Raw genomic sequence first — 24707 nt, 5'->3', positions numbered from 1 at the left:
ATAGGTCCCATTGTCACCACTTGTCAGTGGTGGGGTTTCCTTGCCTTAGTATTGTATTCACTATATTTAGATGAATCTTGCTGTTATTTCTTTGTATTGGTTTTATTATTAGACCTAATATTTGTGTCCTATATTTCCTTTGGTAATCATCACACTAAACCTTTTAAAAAGTAATTACTGCCAACTCCGAAGTCCTGACAGCATCCGAGCACCCCTTGCACCCCCGGCTTCTAAAAATGAAATCCGTTCTGCACTTCCTCTGGCTCCTCGGCCCCCAGGCAGTGATGTCTGTGACGCTCAATATCACTACCAGAACCACATCTCAGAATGCTGTGTGAGTGAGCGGCATTCTAGAGTGCATGCGTTGTGTTCAAAGGTGTGAGGAGGGGTAATTAGTTTTCCTCCGAGCACTATTTGGCTGATCTCTACAAAATAGCAGCAGTGGGGATTGATAATCAGCCCACACTGAGACAGACTTTGCTGCACTCTGTATGTGGGGGAGGGGCTCTACTTGCACTGGGGGTGGGGGATTGGTGGTAATACTCCAATAAAGTCATTTGGGGAGGAGAGGGTAAAACAGAAAAATGAAAATACACTAGCCACAGGGAAGGGGGTGTTAAAAAAAAACAGGGATGCACTACACAGGGGGGGGGGGTGGGATTATACAACAGGGCCTCCTTTACCATTAGCGGGGTGAGGGGGTAATGTTAATGGGATCTATTGCCATTTGGGGGGGGGTCTACTGCCAAATCAATTTTACAATGCGGGACTATGGAAACAAGGAAGTGTGAGAACTCCTAGGCATATTTTTTTTTTTAAATAAAATATTACAATTCATTTTTTTTTTAAATATGTTTTTAGCTTAAATAAATAATAAATAAAATTGCCAATTTACGAGTACATTTTTTTTTTTTAAATTATCAGTTAACCGGTTAACAGGTGAAGCAATTGGTTGTGCTTCTAGAGGCTTATCCTGGTGTCCTCAGTGTGATTCATAACAATATGATGTTGCAACAATTTTGTACAATAGGTTTAAGTGGCTTTCCCTGTTACCTTGTTACCATAGCTAGCTTTCAATCTAAAGGCGCACATCGACTAGGTGCTATTAATGTGCGATTGAACGACATTATTGTTTAATCAATCATTAATCGTACACAAATCATTCACTATAATGTCGGAAAACGACCAGCGATGCGCGCTCCCGCAGGTCGTTTCCGACATCAATCATCGCCTGAACATGCTGGTCAATCTGCCAATAACGGCAGATTGACCATGTTCGGGATGAGGGAGGGTGTCTACACTGAACGACATATCGGGGAAGTGGAACGACTGTACGATTGCAATGTTATTTATTTATTTATTTATTAACAGTTTCTTATATAGCGCAGCAAATTCTGTTGCGCTTTACAATTTGAATCAAGATTAACATTATACTGGGTTGTAAAAGACATACATACATGACATACATAAGGGTAAGAGGGCCCTGCTCACAAGCTTACAATCTATAGGGAAATAGGTGTTGATACACAAGGAGAGGTGCTATTGCAAATAGGTCCAGCCCAATTGCAGATATTCTTGGTGGGCTGTATAATCCAATCACACTGGAAAGTTGGCCTAGGGTTAGGAGGATGTTCAATTGAAGAAAGAGAAGATGTGATAAGTGTTTACTATAAGAAGAGAGTTAGATAGGGAGCTATAAAAGGTTAGGTGGGCGGTCCTGGAATCTGATAAGCTTGTCTAAAGAGGTGAGTTTTCAGAGAACGCTTGAATGTTTGGAAACTAGTGGAAAGTCTTATTGTGCATGGGAGGGCATTCCACAGGGTGGGTGCAGCCCGAAAAAAGTCCTGTAACCGTGCATGGGAACAAGTAATGCGTGGGGATGAGAGACGCAGATCTTGTGCAGAACGGAGATGTCGGGTTGGAAGATATTTTGAGATAAGTGAAGAGATGTATGTTGGTGTGGTTTGGTTAATAGCTTTATGTGTGAGTGCAAGTATTTTAAATTGAATACGGTAGAAGACTGGCAGCCAATGGAGGGACTGACAGAGTGGATCAGCAGACACTGAACGTTTGGTGAGAAAGATCAACCTCGCAGCTGCATTCAAAATGGATTGTAGTGGGGAGAGCCTGTTTTTGGGAAGACCAATAAGGAGACTATTGCAATAGTCAATGCGGGAAATTATGAGTGCGTGTATAAGAGTTTTTGCAGTGTCTTGAGTAAGATATGATCGAATTTTGGCTATGTTTCTTAGATGCATGTAACAGGATTTAGAGACAGATTGAATGTGGGGAACAAAAGACAGTTCAGAGTCAAGGATGACACCTAGGCAGCGAGCTTGTGAGGTGGGGTAGATTGTCGAGTTGTCAACAGTAATAGAGATATCAGGTTGGTAACCGCTATTGGCTGGTGGAAATATAATTAATTCTGTTTTGGATATATTAAGTTTGAGGTGGCGAGATGACATCCAAGATGAAATGGCAGAGAGACATTCAGTGACACGGACCAGCACAGATGGTGACAAATCTGGGGAGGATAGGTAAATTTGAGTATCGTCCGCGTACAGATGATACTGAAAACCAAAAGAGCTGATTAGTTTGCCAAGAGAGGTGGTATATATTGAGAAAAGCAGAGGACCTAATACTGAACCTTGTGGTACTCCAACTGATAGAGGTAGCGAAGTGGAGTTAGAATCAGAAAAGCGAACAGTGAAAGAGCGATTAGATAGGTAAGATGAGAACCAAGAAAGGGCTGTGTCTTGAAGACCTATGGATTGTAGTGTTTGTATGAGAAGAGAGTGGTCAACAGTGTCAAAGGCAGCTGAGAGATCTAGAAAAATTAGAAGTGAATAATGGCCTTTAGCCTTGGCAGTGACCAGATCATTTACTACCTTAGCCAGTGCTGTCTCAGTGGAGTGTTGGGAACGAAAGCCTGACTGAAGTGGATCCAATAAGTTGTGGGTGTTAAGAAAGTGTGTGAGGCGAGTGTAGGCAAGTCTCTCCAGTAGCTTGGAGGGGCAAGGTAGCTGGGAGATAGGACGGTAATTTGAGAGAGAGTTAGGGTCAGAATTTTGTTTTTTCAAAATGGGAGTGATCACTGCATGCTTGAACAGTGATGGAAAGATACCAGTAGAGAAAGAGAGATTACAGATTTTAGTTAAGTGTGGAATGAGCACAGGAGACAGAGCTTTACTGATTTGTGAGGGTGTAGGATCAAGAGGAGAGGTAGTAGAGTAGGAGGATGAGAAGAGTGTAGCTACTTCATCTTCATTAGTGGGGTCAAATGATGAGAACGTGCCATTGGGTTCAGGTAGGGAATTGAACAAGACCCTGGCTGAGGAAGTGCATACCATTTCATTTCGGATATTATCAATCTTGTTTTTGAAATAGGAAGCAAGATCTTGTGCACTGATAGTAGCAGGTGGGTTGGGTGATGGAGGGTTAAGAAGTGATTTAAATGTATTAAAAAGTCGCTTGGGGTTAGAGGCTTGGTCAGAGATAACAGATTGGAAATATATCTGTTTGGCATTATCCAGTGCATTACGATAAGAGTGGTAGATTGTCTTATACGTGAGGAAGTCACTTGGAGTATGAGACTTTCGCCACTGACGTTCTACTTTACGTGAGAGTTTTTGTAGGTGTCTTGTGAATTTGGAATGCCACGGCTGACGTCTAAGTCTACGCAGAATGTGATGGGTAGCTGGAGCTACTTCATCAAGGGCTAGTTCTAGGGTCTGGTTCAGGTGTGATACAGCAGTCTCAGGAGAAGTGAAAGTAGAAATAGGTAAGAGTGATTGTTGCAGAGAGGTGGATAGTTGTTCAAAATTAATAGTATTAATATCTCTGCGGGTTTGAGGAGGTTTGGTTGATTTGCTTGGCATTGAGGCTGATGTAATGGAGGAGAGTGTGCAGGCGATAAGGTTATGATCTGAGAGAGGGAAAGGAGAATTAGTGAAATCAGAGACTGAGCATAGTCTGGTAAATACAAGATCAAGGCAGTGGCCATCTTGATGAGTAGAGGAGTCAGTCCATTGGGAGAGGCCAAGAGAGGATGTTAAGGAGAGAAGTTTGGAGGCATGAGGGGATTGTGGACTGTCAATGGGGATATTGAAATCACCCATGATGATGGTGGAGATGTCAGAGGATAGGAAGTGAGGGAGCCAGGCAGAAAAATGTTCCAGAAATTGATTGGGTGGTCCAGGTGGACGATAGATAGCAGCAATGCGCAGAGAGAAAGGAGTGAAAGTCCTAATAGAATGTACTTCAAATGATGTAAATGTAAGGGATAGTACCTGTGGAATAACTGTGTATGTAAAAGATTGGGACAGTAGTATTCCTACTCCACCTCCTTTACTATTACCAGGCCTGGAGGTATGTGTGAAGTGTAGACCACCATGTGAGAGTGCTGCAGGGGAGGCAGTGTCTGTTTGTGTGAGCCATGTTTCTGTTAATGCCAGAAGATTGAGGTTATTAGAAATAAAGAGGTCATGGATGGATGTTAGTTTGTTGCAGACAGAGCGTGCATTCCATAAGGCACATTTCAGTGTTTTGGAGGGTGATGGGAGGCATGTGATGTGTCTGAGGTTTGCTGGATTTATATTCCGTGAGTAGGGCATGTGTGTAGGGCCTGGATTTGGTGATATGTCACCAGCTAAGAGAAGTAGAAGGAGAGAGACATAAATATAGTTCTGTGTTTTGTATGAAATGTTGTAATCATACTGTCGTTCCACTATCTGCTAGTGGATGTTCCCCTTAAGATGGTGGCCAAGATAGTTGCAAATATTTGAGCGTTAGCATTTAAAAACAAGATAGGATTATACTTGGCTGGGGACTCAATATTAGATCACATTTTAGACATAACTGATATTTTTAAAGCATTGATAGGATAGTATCAACCATAATGGCATTAAACTTAAATCAAGCTTTTAAAATATTGGGCTGTTAAGTCATCAGGAGATGGAACTTTGTGACTTGGATTCTTGTAACCACAATAATTACCTTCTTCTCTGTGATAAACTGCCAACGTATTTATTGTTTCCTCATTTAATTTAGGCATAGTTAGACTGACAAGAAAAATCCCAATCATTCACACAATTTAGCAAATCCCTCTTAAGCAGCCTCCAGATCAGAGATAGTATTTCCCTGTTGAGATTTAAATGAAGCTGTAGAGTAGATTTTAACCTTCTTGTATAACCCCAAAGCCAGCAGGTTATCTAGTTTATTAGCTTCAAAGTAGATTTAACTCCACCCTGGAGCCCGCTTTGTGTACCAGTGAGCAATTTAAATGAGTTTTGGTTTGTTTAACTTGATATAACCATAAAGTTTAAGTAGCTAAATTAATGTGCTCTTGAAATAGTTTCTTACAGACTGCCTTCACCTGAAACAGCCTCTTGTGACTGCCTAATGCCGGGCAAAGCACTAGATAAATTACATACAGATCCTATATTTTTCTGAAAATAATGGCTTAATGATTCCTGCATCTGGGATTTTAATTAGTGAATTATAACAAGAGAATTGTTGAATTTCCATTAATACAGATGCTTCACTTGTGACATTAGTGCTATTGGCATTGAAAATATGGCATTGTCTGATGGGTAACTGGGAGAAATGTCGGCCTCCAACAGTTCGGGAATGAGACTAATTGAATACACAGCTAAATAAAAATACAATTTAACAATAATAATATGGAACTCCCCCCCCCCCCCCCTAAACTCTTTGGTATCTGTGTAGAGCTTGGCGCAGTAAAAAATAACTGTATACTGCTATGACCATAATTTAGTAACGCTAATGTCGTAGTTCAGCAATATTACCAGCAGGTGGGGTTATGCATAAACATACAGGCGAGAAATATATCTACCATAGAGTAGTGGACTCTTAGCAAAATAAAAATAAATGGTAATAGGTATGGTCCTAGATGCTTTAGTCCATGTTGCAGGTTTAAGCCTAGATAAAGAACTGTAAGTCAAGTAATGGATGTCCAGCGAGTCAGTTTTGTGACTGGAGCCATTAACAAATGTAGGTGTCCAGTGAATACAATAATATCTTATTGGCACAGGGAATAGCTTAGTAAAGGTCTCCCTGTCATTACATTTCCTCAAAAAGTGAAACCAACCAGGTTACTGATTGGTTAGTTGAGAAATGTAAACTTTTTCTTTGTTAAAGCCACAAGGCTACAAAAGGAAATAGATCAGTACCGGTCAGTGCCGTAGCAGCACTCAAAGGCGCCCTGTGCTGGCACAGCCCGCAACCCACCCTGGAGCATGTAACACAACATGTGACTTTCTATGTAGCAGGTTTGTACCCTGCAAGCTGTAAGTGGTGTAAGCAGTAAGTGGGTGATGCCAAGGCGGGGACCATGCCATCCTAAAGGCCCTGTGGTTTGGGCGGCAGCACATGTTGCACACCCTTTGGTGAGTAGAATTGTCTTCTAAGTGACAAGCCAAGGATACTTTGATACATTGGATATAGACAACAGATTATTGCCATAACATGCACAGAAACCTTTGTTGAGCTGTGTGTTTGGACTGCTGCAAGAAGATTGACTAGGTATCTTCACATGGGGGGGGTCACAAATAATAGACTACATAGGACTGCCCACTGTAAATGTAGCTTGCAAACCAACATTGTTCTCAGTCAGGATGATGAGAGGGTTATGCTTTATATAAATAATATTTGGAATGGAAAAAGAGGTCCAATTCTCTACTTTCTTTCTATGGCCCTGGTAAAACGTCAAGGGGTAGATTTACTAAGGCTTCTAAAACAGACAAGTGGTGATGTTGCCCATAGCAACCAATTTAGCTATCATTTCTCGATTGCATTCTAGAAAACGATACACAGAATCTGACTGGTTGCCATTGGCAACATCACCACTTGTCTGTTTTAGAAGCTTTAGTAAATATACCCCCAAGTGTCAATTGTCAGAGGGATGCATAACTCCCAAAATGTCAACCCAGGGAGGAGGGACCTTTGCGTGTGCCACAGGCATGCACTCGGTAATAGGGCGTGGCCTATTGTGACCTTGCGGGAAATGTCGAACCTGCGAGCCACGCCCCCGGTTTCATCATGTTGGGGGCTTGCCCAGTTCTGGAAGCTGCTGGACAGCCCCCCAGCCACTTCCAGAGCAGGTAAAGTATAGATGGATGACATGCACATGCAGAGCAGTAGTGTGAGAGTGTCCTCCCCAACTTCCCTCGGCCTGCATGACACTGCGGCCCGCGGGTGGGACAGCGGGACAGTGCCTGTAAAACGGGACTGTCCCGCTGAAATCAGGCAAGTTGGGAGGCATGGGGATGAAGAGGTTTGCCTTCCTTTTCCTTTCAGTATACTGTATGTTAAAGGCATAAGATACAAAGTATGTTTATTAACATGGCCACTCAACCTCCTTATTCTCTTCTTTAGAATTTAAAACATTTACAATTAGATGTAATAGTGCTGGGACTGTCAATCAATATAATATTAACAGTATGATACATGCTTGCGTTCACATATAACTAGGATAACATCAGCAGTGGCAGTGTTAACACATGATATCAATGGTGGCACTGCACACACATAATTATAGCAGTAGTAACCTACTGATAGATACAGACCTCTTCTACAGTTTTGACTCACTGCTGCCATCTAAAAGACTGAGGGGATCTATGTACTAAGCTTTGTATGGAGATAAAGTGAACGGAGAAAAAGTCCCAACCAATCAGCTCCTAACTATCATTTTGCAAACACAGTCTGTGACATGACAGTTAGGAGCTGATTGGTTGGGACCATCCAAGGCTTAGTAAATAGACCCCTGAGAGATGGTGGTACTTGTGTGACAGATTTAATGTCTCTTAGATCTGTACAGGTGCATTGAGACCCAGAGGAAGAAGAGACTGCTTTCCAGCAGAGGCATCACTGGGTGTGGTGAAATCCTTTGCGGTGAGTGGCTTCACGCCCCCTCATTTGTGCTGTATTTTGGGATGGGACTGAGTGTCATGCTCCCATCTTTGTTACACTGAGGGCTTGCCCAGTGCTCTGGGAACTGCCGGGAAGCCTCCAGACTCTTCAGACATATCGCTGCTGTAGCACTGCTGGGTGACACCATCTGAGGAAGTGACACCTAAATAGCAGAGCAGCTTTTGGTATCACCCCCTCGGATTGCGTCACCTGGTGCGGCCTGCATCCCCTTAGTTACACCACTGCTGCCTTCAACGTACTGTTAAACATGCGTTACCCACTATGTAACACCAAGATCTGATGCATTACTAAAATTAGTGTAGTCTTTTTATTGCCAGAGGTGGAACCAGGGGCGTATCTATAATGGGTGCAGAGTGTGCGGGGAACACGGGCCCCTGGGTCCAGGGGGCCCCCGCACCACACACCCTGCACCCATAGAATTACTTACCTTTCCGAAGTCCCACGTCGACGCGGGGGTCCTGCACAGTAAAAACGACTGGAAGATGGCGGCCATCATTTGCGCAGTACAGGAAAAATGGCTGCCGCGGCCATTTTCCTGGTGACCAGTGCATCCTCTATAGACTCTGGGCGCACTCTAGTGCCCAGAGTCTATAACTCCGGCGGTGGCTGCGCACAGCTCAGTGCTCTGCCGGCCGCTGGACAGAGAGGAGGGGGCCCGTGTCAGACTGCACATGGGCCCCCTCCTATCTAGAAACGCCCCTGGGTGGAACTACTGTATAGGGACCAATACATAAATGGCCATCTTGAGCCTGCACAGCAGGTGCCCTTGGCTTCCACAACAGTCAGACTGTAAGCTCTTACATAGGTTGCTAGCAGAAAATCACACATTTTGTTATTTTAAATGATAAATGTAAAGAAGTAATGAAGATCTAGTTAAGAAAAATATTGTACCCCTATAACCAGTGCTAAAAAGAATATTACCATTTCCATTTACAGATTTAGGGGCCTATTCATTATTGGGGGCCCAGTCTGACCTGGCAGTGCTAGTACGCATGTGCACAATGAACCCGGCATCCGACGGAAGATGTCGAACAAAGGCAGAATGTGCGGAGGTTCGGGAATCAGCTCCATCTCATGATGGCAAAGATTGCTGCTGTCAAGCTCCTAAAACGTAGTATTTTCAGAGCTTGATGAATTTTGGTCCCCGTATAATAGTATGAGGACAGCGGGCCAGATTAGGGCTGAAAGATATATCTATAATGAATGGCCCTGATACTTAATATCTACCAAAGTAGGTAAAAATGTTAATGGGGCCTATTCATCAAAACTAAATGGCCTGGTAACAATGCGGGCCATTCATCATCATCATCAGGGGTCCGAAAAGGACCCCTGATATTCAGCAAACTCCGAAAACTTTCAGTTTTCGGAGTTTACTTCCAAGAACAACCGCCATCTTTAGACAGCGCTTGCTCACGTAGCCCCTACAGGAAGGAGTCCCGGGGCTGCGAAGAGGGATCCCTCCGCCACCTCTTCACTACCCCCCCCCCAGCGGCTGTGCGCATGTGTAACCCGAGGTCACGTATGCGTAGCCGGGACGATGAGGAGGAGGTTAGTAACGCAGCTACATCGGAGCAGCTGTCCCCGCACGGAGGCAATGATGAATTGCTTCGGTGTCATGTTTCCCCCGCTGCGAGTTGGATGCAGCCTCCGATGATGACTACGCCCCAATACCCCTTAGCAATAAAAGTATGATCTTCCAATGACAGATCTATAGAATAGTATATGGGAAACTAGGCATTTTAAAAGTATAGTCCCTAGATTGTATTCATGGGTTTTCATAGGTGTCCTATGCAAATTATACAGTCCTCAAATCATCTTATATGAGTGGAGAAAATTAGACCAACACATGACAATCATTTAAAGAATAGAATTAGTGTGCCAAGCATAACAATGCAACAGACTAGAGAGAACTGCTGTAAATGTCAATTAATAGCCGTTTCCATAAATCAGTTATCGCGCTTGGTGATTTTACAGTATCACCAAACAATAGAGGCCAGTGCTGTGCCACCTCTCACACACTACGGGGGGTAAGCCGCTGCAAAGAAGGAATATTTTTTGTTTGTTCTGTGCTTACGGTGGCCTTTATTTTTCTTCAGCAGAAAGATGCATTCAAAGCACAAATGATCTTTAACATCCATAACATAAATATTTATAGGTAGGGAAAAAAACAATCATCTTCTGAGACTCTTCTTATCCTGGTATCGGATATATAACGGATATATGTCCGTTATCATCCTTTAAACTTTTGAGACTTGACAATTTTTCTCCTACACTAGATAAATAGATGAAAACATTTTATATTTCTGGAGTAGAAACATTTCCGCAGACTAGTGCCCAGAGTCTGCTGATGCTGCCACAGGAGAGAGAGGAGGGGGCCCCTGGACGGACACTGGACGGAGACTGCACACTGGCCCCCCTCCTCTCTTAATACACCTGCAAAATGTAGGTATTATTTATTTCATTCTGCATGCCAGGTAAACACTGGCTGCATTTGCATGTAACCTACAAATAATGGACAGCTTGATTTCTACACTTCAAGTTAGATTTGAGTTAGGACACACTCTCCCAGATATTAATCTTTAAATACACCCCCCCCCCCCGTAATGCAAAATGGTTTTACCAAGGAGCAAAGGGCCTTATTCAGAGACTGTAGCGATGCCGACGTATTTGCAATGGACGATTTTTCTACCATGCATGGGTATAAGTTGCACTGCACATGTGCTTACCTCCCAACTGTCCCACAGTCCTGTTTTTCTGGGACTTTCCCGCTGTCCCCCTGCGGGCCACAATGTGGGGGGGAGTTGGGGTGAGCACATACCGCAGTTGGGGTGAGCACATAGAGCAATGGGTGTGCAGAGGGTGAACAAATGACGTGCGCATGTGCACTGTTCACCAGTGTAGGGAGAGCCTGGGGGCTGCCTAGTATCTCGGAGAGTGCTGGCCACGTCCCCTTTAGTGACATAAACGGGGGTTGCTGCGAGGCTCCGCCTATTTTTCAAGAGACCTGCCCCTTTCCTGTAAAGCCCTGTCCCCTTTTCAGGCTCGTGCACCTTCGGCGCACAAAGTGACCCTCTTCATGGACCATTAAAGTTGGGAGGTATGCATGTGCCGTGAGGGTCCTGTGACAGCAATCTCATTGAAGATTTATTTGCACTGTGATTGACAAGCAGGGACCTTTTGTAGGCAGCGATGAAAGGGTGGTGACAGTGACACAAACGTAGGTTTGTCGCAACTGTTTTAGGGACGTGTCAGAACTTACGACGGCAATCCAGTACGCAGTAAAAATGACTCCGGCGTCTTACTTCTGTCGCCATTCTATGCGACGATAGGGTTACTCAGAAGTTCGACCGATGTGCGTACAATCAATGGTTACTGTATTTTCTCCATGCCCAAGCGGCGAATCTGAACTCTGACTGTGGGAGTCTCAGTAAAAATTCTAAAAAATACTAAATTTGCATATTTTTGCACATCCACTGCGTACGGGATTTCAGGTGTGAAGACATTTACAACCATCTCTGAATCAGACCCAAAGTTGTTTGCTCTCTTATCAATTAAGCAGGTAAAAGGTCTGGCGTTGATTCTAGGTGTGACATTTGCATTTGGAATCAGCTGCTGTCGACTCTCAATATGAGATCCAAAGAGCTGTCACTATCAGTGAAGCAAGCCATCATTAGGCTGAAAAATCAAAACAAACCCATCAGAGAGATAGCAAAAACATTAGGTGTGGCCAAATCAACTGTTTCGAACATTCTTATAAAGAAAGAACGCATCGGAGAGGTAAGCAACACCAAAACACCCGGAAGACCACGGAATACAACCATGGTGGATGACAGAAGAATTATTTCCCTGGTGAAGAAAAACCCCTTCACAACAGTTGGCCAAATCAAGAACACTCTCCAGGAGGTAGGTGTATATGTGTCAAAATCAACAATCAAGAGAAGACTTCACAAGAGTGAATATAGAGGGTTCACCACAAGATGTAAACCACTGGTGAGCCCCAAAAACAGGAAGACCAGATTAGAGTTTGCCAAACATCATCTAAAAAAGCCATTACAGTTCTGGAACAACATCCTATGGACAGATGAGACAAAGATCAACTTGTACCAGAGTGATGGGAAGAGAAGAGTATAGAGAAGGAAAGTAACTGCTCATGATCCAAAACATACCACCTCATCAGTGAAGCATGGTGGTGGTAGTGTCATGGCGTGGGCATGTATGGCTGCCAATGGAACTGGTTCCCTTGTATTTATTGATGATGTGACTGCTGACAAAAGCAGCAGAATGAATTCTGAAGTGTTTCGGGCAATATTATATGCTCGTATTCAGTCAAATGCTTCAGAACTCATTGGACGGCGCTTCACAGTGCAGATGGACAATGACCCGAAGCATACTGCAAAAGCAACCAAAGAGTTTTTTAAGGCTAAAAAGTGGAATGTTATGCAATAGCCAAGTCAATCCTATGACCTGAATCCGAATTGAGCATGCATTTCACTTGATGAAGACAAAACTGAAGGGAAAATGCCCCAAGAACAAGCAGGAACTGAAGACATTTGCAGTAGAGGCCTGGCAGAACATCACCAGGGATGAAACCCAGCGTCTGGTGATGTCTATGCATTCCAGACTTCAGGCTGTAATTGCCTGCAAAAGATTTGCAACAAAGTATTAAAAAGTGAAAGTTAGATTTAGGATTGCTTAGTTTGTCCCATTACTTTTGGCCCCTTAAAAAGTGGGAGGCACATATAGAAACCGTTGTAATTCCTACACCGTTCACCTGATTTGGATGTAATTACCCTTAAATTAAATCTGAAAGTCTGCAGTTAAAGGACATCTTGTTTGTTTAATTTCAAAGCCATTGTGGTGGTGAATAGAGACCAAAATATGAAAATTCTGTCAATGTCCCAATATTTATGCACCTGACTGTATATTATTTTTATAGTGTTATTCTTAGTGGCCCTTTAGTGCCTTAATAATTACCACAATATATATTATTATTTTTATATTGTCGTCATCTCCCATTGTCTTATAATATGTCAGTATTTGTTTTTGTTTTTGTGTTTGTTCTGTGTTTATTTATTTTTAATCATGGTCACATGAGAATACTAATAATTTCATGATTAAGAACCAATAGACATTGACAACTTTGGTTTATTGTCTGAACCCAATTTAAGGGCGGAAGCTATGAGCACAGGAACTTCAAAAGGTACCAGGCGGAAGTGACCCCTATGACATACAGACGGGCAGCGCTTGTGCTGGATTATATCCGGCAGTGAAGCTTAGCCAGAAGCGATGCGTGTGATTGACACCATCTGCGAACCGGAAGTGACACTTCCTTCGCCGGGCGGACACGATGTATACTGTACTACCCGGGCGGAAGTGACGTCACCGGACGTTAGTGCACGGTGGACCGGCGGAAGTGGGATGGCCCACAGTCAGTGGGTACTTAAAGAGGAAAAGAGGGACGCTCTCACTATCCTGACGAAGCCCGAGGTGCGGGCGAAACGCGTAGATCCAGTGAGGTAAGGGACATCTGGAGATGTGGTTCACACGTTCTCCACCCTTACAAGATTGCCGGCAAACGACCTCAACCTCTACAGACATCCCTGATGCACAAGGACTTTGGGCTATTAGCACTTGATGAAGGTACCCTTTGTATACAGACATTGACCTTTTTTTCCCCAAAAAGACATTGGAGTAACACACCCTGGAGGGTGGTGCATACCATTTAAGAGGTTAAGAGTAAAACGCTATAAGCGCATCTTCTCATTGTTGACCCATTTTTAAGGGTTGCAAACACACAATATATGTTTTATGTGGTTTGTTCTTACATGTGGTCCACTAGTAGTAGTTGTGTTTTATATATTTACTTGGAGTGCCTTTTTACCTAACTGTGAAATGAATTTCATAGTTATATATATATATATATATATATATATATTTTTTATTTTATTTTTTTTTTTACTCATGTTCATTGATTCCTTTTACAAACCCTCATACTGAAGCACCAGGGATAATTCTATTTTACAACCTATCTATACAGGGAAGGTGAACACCTGTCACTTCACCCCAGGCAGCATCACAGAGGCTTATAGGAGCTATAGCGCAGCTATCTCAACCCCCCTTTTTTTGTTCCTGTGACTAGGACTTATCTACAAAACTCTCCCGCTCCATGCCCCAAACATCACAGCATGTCAAATAAGCTGCTGCGGGTAAGAGGGGACTGTGAGTGATCACACAGGATCCGTTCTCGACATGCAGACCCCCAACAACCAGAGATGGATGCTAACCATTGGGTTGCGTGCATATCTGAATCAGGCCTATAGTCCTCTTCTGGTAAACCCAGCACCATACACTGACCACACACTGTTAGTTTTATTCTGTTTTTTTTTTTATTTTAGAGATCTTTTTCTCTGGAACATCACTTTGCAACACAGTATCTAGAAAATAGTTATCCTAACTATTTTCTAGATGCTGTGTTGCAAAGTGATGTTCCAGAGAAAAAGATCTCTAGAGGATAACTATTATCTATCACCGATGAGTTCAACAAAAGTTTTAAATAACCTCCTAGCAACATATTTGTTTTCTTTCCAGACTGTAGACTCAAGTCCTGGTTTTTTTGCATCTCTCCAGCCTTATACTGAACCCATGCATTTTCTAGTAGCATCAGGGCCGGCTCTAGGGGTGTTCGACCAGTGCAGTCGAACAGGGGCGCCACCCATAGAGAGCGCACCCCTCCCCAACATCCCGATTTCAGCGGGACAGTACTGTCCTGCTGTTCCATCCGTGGGCCGAAGTGACCCACGGGTGGTCAAATCGGGAGGCTTAGGACCCCCACCGCCGCAGGTGTGTGGGGGTGTCGGACCCTGGAGTCTGAATGGATGCTGCGCGCATGCACGTGGCGTACATTCAGTAATGGGAGAGGGCTGGGGAAAGCCCAGCTATTGAGGCTCCCCTCAACCTGACATCAGTTGGAGGCATGCCATGCGGGCATTCCTCCAAATCACATCACTTAGGGGGCGTGGCTTATGATTAGGCCGCGCTCCCATTTTTAGTCGTGCACGATGTTGGGGCACACTGTACAGAGCCGACACAGAGTATGCCGACCCCTGGAGTCGGCCCTGAGTAGCATGGTTCTTTTTAGTTCCCATATTTATGTGAACACAGTATATATGGCAGCTTTTCTTGTTATACTGTATCACACTTTACTTTCAAAGGTATTCTCAACATAGCAAACCACTTTATTTGACACTGCAGGTCTGGCACTACAACTGCCATCATGTACAATCATAACTTCCCTTTGAATTGTTTTTTCAAAAGGACTCTTGCTCTGCACCACACCCAACTCTGATAAGGCATATTAAAACACTTGTATTCTTCAGCAGAAATACACTTGGGTTTTCCTCTATTAACCCCTTCTCTGACTGTATACTGCTGCATCACTTCGCAAACAGTTGCTTTTATTTGCAGCAACAACAACTTTGTAGACACCTTTTATTTTACTTCCTCTCCAAAGAAAAGTGTCTTTAACACACTTGCTTCCTAGCACGTTTTGCAACACATTTTTGCATATGCAGACAGTGTTCTGTTTAAGCAACACTTCCCTGGAGTTAGGAGCTCATTCAGAGCTGCTCACAAGCGCCCCGTGGTTGCTGCACTGTGCATGCGCCGCATCCGGCGTGCACAAGCCCCACTGAGCGACTGAAGTTCAGATGCTATGGGGCTCTCAACAAGACGGGGCGGCTGTCAATGGTGAGTGACAGCTCGCCCCATTTTGTGGGCAGGTAGGAGGGGTGGCTGGACAAATGCAGGCGTTGCCTTAGGAATGCCTGGCATTTGTTGGGAGGTCTAATTGACATCACTAGTGATGTCAGTAGTGGACTTCCTGCTCTATTATAGCAGGGAGTCCACTCAGCCTTGCAGCAGACTAGACCCTACCACAGGGTCTCATCGCAAGGCCAATGGTCGCGATTATCATGATGGTCTCCTGGTCACTCACACAAGCTGTGGGTGGTCTCCCACAGCTTTGTGAGTGGCCGGAGAGAAAAAAAAATTAAAAAACGCCCACAGACCCAGCAAGCGGCCAGCGGCTGCGAGCGGGTCTGAATCAGGGCCTTAATGTGAGTGTTTTTGTCTCCATTTACTTCTGCTGTATAGAAAACATCCATATTTTCCATTAAGTTGCTGCTGCAATCCACATATTTCTGCAAAGATCTCAATTGCAAGCCAATTCTCCACCATAATGTGACATTCTGGGGTATTTTGCACAGTGGAGTGGTCAGTGGTGCAGTATTTGGGTGCACAAATAAGGTCACCATACACCTTCTCTGGCTTAATACAAACAAAGTGATGCTTTAATATCATTAGCATACAGAAACAGAAGAAACAATCTAGCCCCCAGTCAGGGCACTAACCCACTTCTTCAGCCCTAACCATCAAGGGTAGCTAGTCTGTGCACAACTTCACAGTCTCAGTCCTGCCTGCTTCTTGCAGGTATGGCCACTGGCCTCCTGGCTCCTACATGCCTCCAGACCCACTGCGCCTACTGGGCTGCAACAGCCATATCTGGGCTATATCCTCTGGGCAGCAGATAGGTGTGGTCACACCCCTTTTTATACTTGTTTGGGTGGACACTACCAATTTGTTAAAATTCTTTATATATATATATATAATAATATATATGAGAGTCTGACTTACTGTCCTTCTTCTGCGTGATGGACTGACAAATAAATCAGCAGCCTATCCACTGTGCACTCAGTCATATTGGGTGGAGTGTTTAGTTATTCTTCTAAGGAGAACTTCAATATGTGGGGGGTACAAAGATGGATACACAATTTCTGTGTGGTGGAAAAAAAATAGATTAATATTTAATGTAAAAAATAAAAAAAGCCTCGGGGGCGTGACTTGACTAGACGTGGAGTAGGACACTGGTCCCTTCATTCCCCAGCCTAGTAATCCTGATCAACATCCTGCACCCCACAGCAGACTTTTACACAGCTCAGACCCGTGTGTAGAGTACCCAGCTTACCTTTGAGCAGGTCTTCATTTGGTCGGCGGTCCGGCAGCGTGTCTCCTGCGGTGTGCTGTGTCCTGGTCCCCGGCCTGTGTGGTGCGACGCGGAGCCATTTTGATTCCGGCTCCCTGTAGTGCGGTTGAATCCCCTCCTGTCCCATGCGACCTCTGTGACCTCCAGTGGCGGTGGTTGTCCTGCGGTTGGTTGCCTGAGGACCCTGGGCTGCTCCTGCTGTGAGTGCCGAGCGCCGAATAATGGCCTGCATTAGACGCCGCAGCGCCATCTTGGGGAGCGTTGTCTGAGATGCGTTAGCTTGTCCTGGTCTCCTGCTGCCTTGCTGATCCTGAGGAGAAGCGGCTGCTTGGCGGTGCCCCTCTCTGGCTTTTTTATATGTGTGCCTGGCAGGTGAAGTCTCCTTGACTGGAAGTGTCTTATGGATAAGACGCTGTGACGACATCTTGCTCCTGGCCTCCTGCAGCGCGTCTGTTTCCTCTGACCTCCTGAGGCTTCTTAGACCCTCGGGAGTTGCAGGGGTCTGGCGGTGCTCCTTGGGCGCTGTTTGATACTTACCATACCTGCACTGTGGGCGCTGATTGATACCATATCTGTACTGTGGGAGCTGACTGATACTTACCATCTGTGGGCGGAATTCAATTCTTTCCAGCCCCTATCGCGCCCGACGGAGCTATTCTATTCTTGCTCCTGTCGGGCGCGATCAGCTGCCAAGCGCTACATTTCAGCTCGCAGCCCCTGGGGGATGAGAGCTGAAATGTGCGAAAAGTGACATGTTTGGGCGCCCAAACATCACTTTTCGCGATCGTGCCCAGCACTTTGGTCGGGTTTAGCTGCTTTACACGGCTAAACCTGACCTCTATGGGCGCGTTCAGCGTGAAAAGCTGGCACAATTGCATAGCGGCCCGCGATCTCCTGTCACTTTAGACGGGAGATGCGGGCCGCGAAATCAATTGAATTCCGCCCTGTGTGTATCATGGATAAACTCCTTCAGGTTATTGCCAGTTCAGTACAGCGGGCCTGATTCAGAGCCGCTCGTAAGCAGCCGCTCATTCGCTTCAAGCGATGTTTGCACATCTGCGCATGCGTATGGGTCGTAATGCGCATGCGCCAACCAGTCATTGCGGTCGGAAATCGAGCGCTCGCAAAATAAAGAGTGCCTGCTAATTTCAGTGACAGGATGAGGCGTTTGTGGGTGGTAACAGGGGAAGGTGCTTGAAAACGGGGAGTGGTGATCCGAACGCAGGCGTGCCAAACGGTCAAAACGGGCGTTTTAAGGGTGTGCATAATTAACAAAGCAGCATCATCGACCACGTCACTTTGTTGTTTCTTAGCCTGAACTGTTCGCATGATTGCGGTAGGAAAATCCTACCACAAGCACTGCGAGCAGTTCAGACGCCTTTCGATGTACTTGATTAATCAAATAAATAGCGGAGATGACGTAGGATGCGAGCGGCCAGGGGGCGTCGTTACAAAATAGCGAGCGCATGTTTCATTCGCTCGCTCAGACATAGAGGCGTCAACAGACCGTAAAGAGCGAGCGCTCAATTTAAATAGCCGGCCCCTTTTTCTGAACGAGCGAGCGCAAATAGCGTCCGGCTCTGAATCAGGCCCAGAGGTTGGAGGCTCAGGTGCTGAAATTACATGCTGAATTATCCTCCATACGACGAGTTATTTCTCCAGTGTGCGTTCAGGGGACTGTGACTGAGATATTGACTTCCATCATTCTGGACTGTAGTAGTAATCCTGTTGATGTCGGGCTGACTCCTTTGGAATCTCAAAAGGTGGCATATCCGTAATCCAGGGCCGTCTTCGTACAATGGGCCTGATTCAGAGCTGAACGCTCTGACCAGAGCGCTTGCTCTGAATCAGGGCCCTCCTCCATGAAAATGGAGCGGCCTCCTGGACACTCATATAGCTGTGGGTGACCACCCACAGCTATAGCGAGCGTCCATGATGATGGTCTTGACCATCACGACCATCGGGCTTGCGACGGAGACCCTGCGGTAGGGTCTCGCTGCCGCAAGCCCAGGGGTGATTTTGGCTCTATCAGAGCCAAAATCACTCCCACTGACATCACTAGTGATGTCAGTGGGGCCGGCTTGAGAGGCACGCCCACCAAAGGGGGCGTGCTGTCAATCAACATCGACAGCACGCCCCCTTTGGTGCGAGACCCGGAGCGATGGAAAGCCCGCGAGCGGGTCTGAATGACTCCCAATGTGTTCTGAGTTTATTTTCTGCTCAAATTGATGTGGGCCGAGACTATTGTATACCTCCGTGGATTCCATTGTTTAGTGGTCCTCTAGGAGCATATATTGTAAAACTTCTCTATTCTGCAAGTGTTATAGTTTACATTATTGTGACCTGGGAGGCTTTTAATATGGGTCTGTAGTGTTCACTCTAGCTCCGGCGGCGGGCAGGGCGCCGGAGCTAGAGAGGGCAACCGAAGGCGCGTGCGCGCCCGAAAGCGCTGCAGAAAGGGAGAATAGATGCCGGGCGCATGATACCACCGATGATACCAGGAAGCTGCAGATCAGTATAACACCAAACACGGCTTATCATGTATTAAGCCTAAGATACCAAATAACCTTTGTTCACAGCATTTGTAACAAATTAATAAAACTTGAATCTTATGCTTTAAAGCTGTGGAACCTTTCACGTGAGTGTGCAGTGCGTAAGTATTATGGGTTTGGGAAAAGACGCTAGTTAACTTGTGGCAGATGCGTACGTATGAAGCTAGTAAACAGTGTTCGCATGCGGGGTATTATGCATTTGCTATTGTGCGACGTTAACAGCGCAACTGTGCGTAATGTGCGGTGTTTATGCATGTGATTCTATTTATGATGGATTTAATAAATATATATATATATACATATATATATCATTCCTTACTAACATTTTTAAACTGCAATGCAATGTGTTATTAGTAATGAGATTCACTCAAACAGGGTGGAGACCCCCAGCCGATTGCTGGTGCCATATTGTCTGACAGTGAGTTTAAACAGTTCTTTTCATGCAGATTTCTTACCATTGTTCATTCAGTCAAATTCAAGTGTCTGGGCCATATTACAATTGCCACAGCTACACCTGTCCACATGTGGGGTCTCTCCATTTACATGCAAAAACACCCACAGTTCCTGGTGTATTGTCTTTTCTAATTACTTTTCTCAGGAAGCTGTTTTTCTAGTTGTTTTGGTATTTTTTCTATGCAAAGTTGTCCCCAGTACCAAAAACATTGCCATCTGTACTTAGCTCGTGAGTTGTAACTTAAAATGGCGCTGGGAGATCAGTCACAAAATGGCGTCTTGCAGATTCTTATTTTTAAGATGGAGTCTGGTTGCCATTTGCAAGATGGCGTCGCTCCAAGCTAATTTTACACTGATTCTGTCTCAGCCACTAAACCAGCTTCGATACCTGTATTGCACACCTCGAGAAATAAAAGGCCAAGACAGTAGGACTGAGGGGCACTTGGGATCAGGGCCAGCTCCAGAAGTGTTCGACCAGTGCGGTCGAACAGGAGTGTCACCTAATAGAGGGCGCAGTCCTCCCAAACATCCCCATTTCAGCGGGACAGTACAATTTTTCGGGCACTGTCCCGCTGTTCTACCTGTAGGCCAAACTGTCCCCCGTGTGGATGGGAGGTTGGGGACACGCACCACCTCAGTTCTGCTTTGCTATGCTGAGTGCAGCAGTGCCGGTGAAGCTGAATGGATGCCGCTCACATGCACGCAGCGTCCATTCAGTGAAAGGAGATACCTGGGGGCAGCCCAACTGCTGACGGGGTGCTGGGCATGCCTCCAAATAACAGTATCTGGGGGTGTGGTCTATGGAAATTAGACTATGTCCTTTTTGTAAACACCCACCGCATAGGGGGGGATACGGGTGCCAACTGATACAGGCACAGGGCGCTGCTCCACCTGCTTGGGATGGACAGTGATGTGGGAGAACCAGTAAGACATGGGAAGAAAGAGGGGGTGTATAGAGACAGAGTAGTGAGAGGGAGAGAAAAAGGGGAATAGATAGAGGGGGAAAGAAAAATGGTGAAAATTGTGCAGTGGGAGAAAGAAAAACAGAAACGATGGAGAGAGAGAGATGGGGAAGAGACACATGAAGTAAGAGGTAGACAGTGAGGAGGAGAACAAAAATGGGGTAAGAGAAAAACATAGAGGAGCAAAGAGAAACACAAGAGTAACAGATGGGTGATGACCTTAGTAAAATTATGATACAAAGGTCAGCCTGCTGTTGTTGCAATTATTCTGCCCTTAGCTCAGTCTGATTATATTCACCGCTTAAGGGGCCTATCCATTAGACGACTTTTTGAACGATCCGACCAAAACCAGAAGGTTTTGGTCGGATCGTTCAGAAAGTCGTCTAATGGATAGCCGGCAAGGACCAGTGATGCGCGTGCACGCTGGGTTCTTGCCGACGCCGACTATCTGTGGCACCACGCACGCAGAGGGGGTTTCTGAGTACCCAGAACCCCACCCCCCTGACGATCCAATTTTTTTTTTTCAGAGACGGAGACAACGATCCAGCTCCCTGCACTGTGAACACTGGCCTCTGAAGCGATCGGAGGCTAAAGAAGCCTACGAACGCTTCAGAGGCCAGCGTTCCCAGTGATGCACTGTGCGGGTGACGTCATGACTTCACTTGCACGATGTGAGGAGCCTGCCCTGCTGGATCTAGACAAATCCAGTCAAAGGTAGCGGTGAAGCCACGCATAAGGGGCACTACTTTAGGGGTCATGCGTAAGGGGCACTACTTTAGGGGGCCATGCATAAGGGGCACTGCATAACTGGTGCTGCATAAGGGGCACTACTTTAGGGAGACCTGCATATATGGCAAAACTACTTAGGGGCCCTGCATATATGGCACTGCATAAGGGGCACTACTTTAGGGGCACAAATATATTGAGCACTGCATAAGGGACACTACTTTAGGGGGACCTGCATATGGGTCAAAACTACAGGGGGCACTGCATATGGGACAAAACTACTGGGGGCACTGCATTAGGGGCACTGCATAAGAGTCACAATACAGATACACAACTAAAAATGGGGGTGTATCTCACATATACATATATATATATTACATGTATGTACAGTATATATGTGTGTGTATAGAGAGAGATTTGAAAACCCCCCTAAAAATCCTGCGTTTGACACTGTGTGGAACATGCTCGTCAACCTGATGACGGTCGTCAGGTTCCACATGTTCGCAGATAGGAGGTCGGTCTCCTGCACTGAATGACGTTCAGTGAACGCCGTTCAGTGCGGACACCGCATCTAGGCGACCTGAAGGTCGCCTAATGGATAGGCCCTTTTACTCTTCTGTGCCTCTTATCAGCTCTCCATAAAACCAAGAAACATATCACGTTTTGGAAATAGCCTCTTACAAGCAGCACAGACAATCCATACAATAAAGATGTTCCAGCACAGCACACAATATGAAGTGTTTTGTTTTTTAAATACACACTATCCAATCCATGATGCAGCTATCTCCAATAATCTGCATCATTGTAGCACGATAAAAAGCATTTGTACAAAGGACTTCTCCAAAACATTCAGCTTTACAATGTCTGCACAGATCCAAACTGAATCATCCTGCCAGCAGGCTGTGCGCTGGAAGTTCAATGTGTGAAAAGTAATTGTTTGAGATCCAAAAGACAGAAGTAGGACAGTTTAGCCTTGTGATGCTGTAACAAGCATCATGTTCATTCAGAAACGTACTGAGGCCAAGGCATAAGTGTTAACAGTTATTTGTATAGTATAGCATATATATATATATATGTGTATATATATATATAATTTTTAAAAAATGGGGTGCACTCACCAGTCTTCAAAAAAATCCTTTATTAAATTTCACAGCATGGCAAGGTCACAGCATATCCATATCTATGTTTCGGTCCCAACCCTGGACCTTTGTCAAGATACAAATCTGAGTGCAGCAAACCCATTTAAATACCCCATGTTCACCTCTAACCCCACCCACTATAATTTATAGAACACCTCTCTATTAAAACCCATCCAACCCATCATGGGATAAAGATAATAGAAAATTCACAACTACTGTTGTGAATTGTCTCCAGTGTGTCAGTGAGCCTGCTGCGTGCGCTCCACCAGGATGTGACTTCCTGCAGGTGGAACGCACGATCCACCACAGCGTTGTTATGACAACCACCAGATACCTCCCGTATGTGGAACGCATGGAACGACAACATGCCGCTCCCCAGTGTATTGTGTGGCACTTCTACTAATATAGTGGAAAGCATTAAGAAATAACATTGTTACTCCCAGAGAAAGGTAAACTCTAGTTGATAACAAACATTAAAGTATACAAACAGACAAGATACTTAGGGCCTGATTCAGAGCCGGACGCTCTGACCAGAGCGCTCGCTCTGAATCAGGGCCCTCCTACCTCAACTTGGAGCGGCCTTATGGACGCTCGCATAACTGTGGGTTACCATCAAGACCATCACGACCATCGGGTTTGCGACGGAGACCCTGCGGTAGGGTCTCGCTGCCGCAAGCCCTGGAGTGATTTTGGCTCTATCAGAGCCAAAATCACTGACACCACTACTGATGTCAGTGGGGCCGGCTTGAGACGGTAGGCGTTCCCATGGGAACGCCTCCATCTGGCAGCAACGCCCCCGGCATGCCCACCAAAGGGGGCGTGCTGTCAATCAACATCGACAGCACACCCCCTTTGGTGCGAGACCCGGAGCGACAGCTTGGCTGTCGCTGTCCGGGTCTCGCGCATGCGCACGGCGGAGCTCCGTCGTGCACATGCGCATTTGGGTAACATCGACCTGCTTGCGAGCGTCCTGCGCTCGCGAGCGGGTCTGAATGAGACCCTTAGATCGGTGAAACACCAGAGTAATCCCCTGTGTCATTGGTGCATAAATCTTGAGCTATCTATTGCCATAGTAAATCTAATAAACAGTTAGATCAATATTATATTTATAACATATGTCAGTAGTAGGTTATATAGAAAGAACGACCGCAAAAAAAATGCAAAAACATTTGTATAATGATCCAAAATAAAGAATAAAAATCAAGAAAATATATTGAAAAAATAAACATAAAAAGTAAAAAAATGAAAATAAAGTAAGATAAGATTAAATAAGGAATCACCAATGCTTATTCAAGGTGATGAACCCCAAAACTGTACTTGTTAGCCCATCTTAGTCTAGGAAGATGCCAATGTGTATCACTTCGTTAAGACCACAGGGCCAAATGGTGTCTAGCTTATTGATCCAAAGGGCTTCTTTCCTCAGTAGCATTTTGGCTCGATCACCTCCTCTCGAGGGGGAGGCACCCAGTCAATAATCATGCACTTTAGAGATGCCAGCGGATGATGTGCTTCAAAGAATTGCTTGGCTACTGGTTTATCCAAGCTGCCACTCGTTAACGCACTGCGAATTGAAGACCTGTGATTCACCATTTGCTCACGGAATGGACGGATGGTCTTACCAACATAGACCTTAGAACACGGACATGTCAGAGTGTAGATGACATGGCCTGTGGTGCAAGTAACGTGGTGTTGAATCTGGATCCTCCACCCTGTATGGGGATGATGAAATGCTTCCCCTACCGACATACTTCTGCATGTGGTACAGTTGACACACCTGAAACAGCCAGTTTTGTGACCAGGCAACCATGTACGATTGTCCATATAGAAACAAGATCTGGATGCATTAATAGGTCTTTCAAATTACAGCCACATCTGTAACTAATCA

General features: G+C 45.3%; 1 protein-coding gene across 1 annotated transcript in view; it reads right to left on the bottom strand.

Moving 5' to 3' along the window:
• The window catches only part of KATNAL1 (katanin catalytic subunit A1 like 1), a 159942-nt gene extending 142501 nt beyond the window's left edge, over window positions 1-17441 (bottom strand). The window contains exon 1 of the mRNA XM_088460261.1: window positions 16973-17441. The gene's annotated coding sequence lies outside the window, so the exon portion shown is untranslated. The remainder of the gene's footprint in view (window positions 1-16972) is intronic.
• Between the last annotated feature and the right edge of the window lie 7266 nt (window positions 17442-24707).

Source organism: Taudactylus pleione, unplaced genomic scaffold (genome assembly GCF_031769625.1).
Source record: "Taudactylus pleione unplaced genomic scaffold, aTauple2 ptg000043l, whole genome shotgun sequence".
NCBI classification, from domain to species: domain Eukaryota; kingdom Metazoa; phylum Chordata; class Amphibia; order Anura; family Myobatrachidae; genus Taudactylus; species Taudactylus pleione.
Note: the sequence above shows the minus strand (reverse complement) of the source record. Positions and strands in the feature narration are given on the sequence as shown.